This window comes from Zea mays, chromosome 1 (genome assembly GCF_902167145.1).
Source record: "Zea mays cultivar B73 chromosome 1, Zm-B73-REFERENCE-NAM-5.0, whole genome shotgun sequence".
Taxonomy (NCBI): domain Eukaryota; kingdom Viridiplantae; phylum Streptophyta; class Magnoliopsida; order Poales; family Poaceae; genus Zea; species Zea mays.
The window spans coordinates 114,640,546-114,644,341 of record NC_050096.1 but is presented as its reverse complement, the minus strand read 5'-3'; the positions used below and the strand labels follow the sequence as shown (position 1 = coordinate 114,644,341).

Genomic DNA, 3,796 nt, shown 5'->3' with positions numbered 1-3,796 from the left:
TACTCTTCTTTTGACTCGGATGAGATCAATGATCGCCGTTTATCACATATGAACGAGCCTATCTGAGCTATCTCGTGTTGTAAAAAATCAACACAAGGCAAAGCTGTGGAACCATCGCCACCAAGTTGATCTAGATTATTTCCATCACCTCTACGATTGCAAGCATCCTCTCTCTCTTTATTTTCTCGTTCATCCTCGGCAGCTAATCTAAGTTTGTGGTACATAACACTCTCATTGGGTACATGTTGAGGTCCTTCTTCTTGCCATCGCAAATCCGGTAAAATTCCCTCAAAATCATTTCCTTGAGTTGACGAATCCGCTACCGAATGACCTTGCTCTACAACATTAATGGGACGGGGTGCACTGATATCCTCAGGCGCGGCTGGTGCCTCAATCAACAAGTGCTCAACATCTTCAATGGCGAGGAACCAATTTGCATCTATCGCATTGTGCTCAACATCTCCATTGCTGTCGGGAGTGTCCATTGCAGTACCTGCCTGGGAGTGATCACAGCTCAGCTACAGATGGCGACGCTACTGTTTTCTTCGGACTACAGATGCCTGAGAGTGATACCTAGGCAGCGAAGGAGACAGCGCCGAGGATCAGGGAGAGGAGCGCCGAGGAACACGTACATGAGGGAGCTTCGCCGAGGACCACAGAGAGGAGCATCGAGGAGCGCCGTCAGACAAGACTGCAGAGGAGCGCCGGGAGGGAGCACGGGTAGAGAGGAGCGCCGAGGAGCTCCAGCGCCGATCCAGCGTCGGGAGAGAAGGAGCTCGGAGAGAAGAGGGTCGATCGGTTCTAAGAAACGGATTGCCGTAACAATGTGTTCTAGTAGCTGGACATCGGCCAAATCAGACTCCGATAGCAAAAAAAAAACCGAAGTTCAATGGATTATAATACTAAAAATTTAATTGCGCTGTTTGGGATATTTTTTCAGAAGCCAGTCTGGTGCGCCGTGCTCCAGCCGAGAGGCCACCAGATCCGACCGCCGCCGACGCGAGTGTGCGGGCGCAGCCGCCGCGGGCCAGCCACGCCGGGCGAAGAGCGGATCTAGCCACCCAGCACAGCGGATCTAGCCACCCAGCACACCGATCCAGCCTTCCCAACGGCTTACAGGCCAGGAGGGAGGAGTGGAGGGGATGGAAGAAGGGAGCAGGAGACGGGAAGGGGAGGGAAATGAGGGAAAAAACGGTCCCGCCGCTGTCCTCCTCGCTGCTCGCCGGACTTTCGGCGAGCTGCTCCGGCGACGGCGAAGTGAAGACCTGTGCGGCGGGTGGAGTTGAGTGGGATCGATGGAGGAGCCGCCCGTGTCGCCCAGAGGAGGACGACGCGGTGGCGTTCTTTCTTCCTGTGGACAAAATCAAACACAGTCAGATGCAAAAGAGAACAGAAACAGTAGAGGGTCATGGAGGACGTGTCTCATTCATCGAGGGTGAATGCAGGGTGAGTCCTGGCGATGGCGGCTCAGCTAATGCGAAGGATTCCTCGGCCCCCGCACGGTCTCCACGTTTGCAGACAGCACGCACAGCTACTACGCACGATTGCGGTTGAAGCAAAACGGCGGCTCCAACGAGCGGGATCCAAACGACGGTGACTGACACTCACACGTGCGCAAGCAGAGGCGGAGAGTCCGGCGGTGTGGGGTCAGCTTGGCCATGGCCTAAATGGAATCCCTATAGAGCAGAGTCGTGGGAGAACACGACTAGGAAGAAGGAACTGTCACGCGGGGCCCATGCTACAGGGCAGCGAACAACGCGCGACATGCGGGTGCCAATCCGGAAAGAAGACGATTTTATGTTTTACGCCATCGCGCCGGTGCAGGCGTGGAGATGGGCCGAGCGAATTCGGCCGGCTGGCGTCCCACTCCCACGCGGGTGAGAAGACCGGGAGAGGCGCTGGGCTGGCAGCCTGGCACTGGGATTGAGCCCGCGATCGGCAAAGCCTTTCCTTTTTATTTTCTTTTTCATTTCAGTTTTAAATTTCAGATTCAAACGAATTTCAAACAGTTCGAGCTCAAATTCAAACACAAACAAACAAAACCAATGCTTTGGCACATAGTTCACAATATAACTTTATATTTACCCTAATATTTATTTTTAGCAAAGTGTATTTTTTGAATGTATACTCCATATAAATCCATTCAATTTAAATGAATAATTGGAGATAGTTTTATTTAAACTTCAAATTAAAATTTTGGGCGTTACAAACCACGAGTGTTATTATGGCTCTGACTTTGACAATTAGCTTAATTTGCTTAGTGCTTACCAATCTTTTCTGAAATATGGGCAAGGGGGGGGCAACGATGGGGTACAACTCATGTTATGGGGTGATAGTCTTGGCTAAATTAATGTAAAGCCCAAAATTGATATAAAAATAATAAAATAAAGAAATAAAATAGTAAATTCAGATATCTCAAATTATACTTAAGCTTTGAATTTTGAGGACTGAATTTCGAAACCAAGAATTAATGTAGAAAAGAAGTAATAGAAAGATTTTCTATCCAACTAAATGATTATTCATTTCATTAAAATGAAACACTATAAGCATTTATTTAAATGAGTATTGATATATAAGGATAGCATTAAATTTAGACGACTCGAATCTAAACTGGACATTTAAAATTTTAAACATAATTTGAAACTCAGAAAAATAAATAATAGGAGGATTTTCTATTTATTTGAGTGAATACTCCTTTCATCAATACTATATTTAGAGGCATTCATTAAAGTAATAAATAAAGAAGTAAAAGAAACGTTGCATCCATTATGGATTTTGGGTTGTGCATATTTGAATTGGAAACCACAACTCAAATTTGAGTTTGAAATTTCAAATTGAAATGGAAACAAGAAATAGAAATGAACAAAGGAAAAAAAGAAAATAGTTCTCCTCTACTGGGCCAATTCCAGCCTCCCTCGGCCCACCTCCACATTTATTCCACGCGGCCCAAGCACCAACACTCCAGTAATTTTACGTCCCCCGCCATGTGGGCCCCGTCGGCTAGGGTTCCTGTTGTGCACGCCTGAAAGCCTGTTAGCCACTGGTGGGTGGGTCCTCCTTGGCAGAAGTCTCCCCAAGATCTCCTCGAAACCAAACTGCGTGTGCTCCTGTGCCTTTGAAAGTCGCCTAGAGGGGGGTGAATAGGCGGAAACTGAAATTTATAAACTTTAAGCACAACTACAAGCCGGGGTTAGCGTTAGAAATAAATTCGAGTCCGAAAGAGAGGGCAAAAACAAATCACAAGCAAATGGAGAGAGTGACACAATGATTTGTTTTACCGAGGTTCAGTTCTTGCAAATCTAATCTCCGTTGAGGTGGTCACAAAGACCGGGTCTCTTTCAACCCTTTCCCTCTCTCAAACAGTCACCTAGACCGAGTGAGCTTCCTTCCTTGATTTCCTGGGTCACTTAGACCCCGCAAGGACCACCACACAATTGGTGTCTCTTGCTTCGCTTACAAGGCTTTGAGAGTAAGAATGAGAGAAAGAAGAAAGCCAACCAAGCAACAAGAGCAACAAAAGAACACAAGTCGATCTTCTCACAAGTCCTAAAAACTAGAGTTGAATTGTGGACTTTGATTTGATCGGAGGCTTTGATTTGTGTCTTGGAGTGTTGTGTATTGCTCTTGTATTGAATGATGAGTAGTGAATGCTTGGATGCCTTGAATATTGGTGGTTGGGGGGTATTTATAGCCCCAACCACCAAAACAGCCGTTGGGGAGGGCTGCTGTCGATGGGCGCACCGGACACTCTCCGGTGCGTCAGCCATGTCACCCAACCATTAGGGTTCTGACGGTT

At 47.3% G+C, this 3,796-nt stretch overlaps 1 long non-coding RNA gene across 1 annotated transcript; it reads right to left on the bottom strand.

Annotated features, from left to right (window-relative positions):
* Positions 1–867: 867 nt before the first annotated feature.
* Positions 868–1,766, bottom strand: LOC109943261 (uncharacterized). The gene is made up of 2 exons (XR_002265955.3): positions 1,609–1,766; positions 868–1,351 (listed from the first exon to the last, which is right to left on the bottom strand). It is a non-coding gene; the product is annotated as an uncharacterized lncRNA (long non-coding RNA).
* Positions 1,767–3,796: the final 2,030 nt, after the last annotated feature.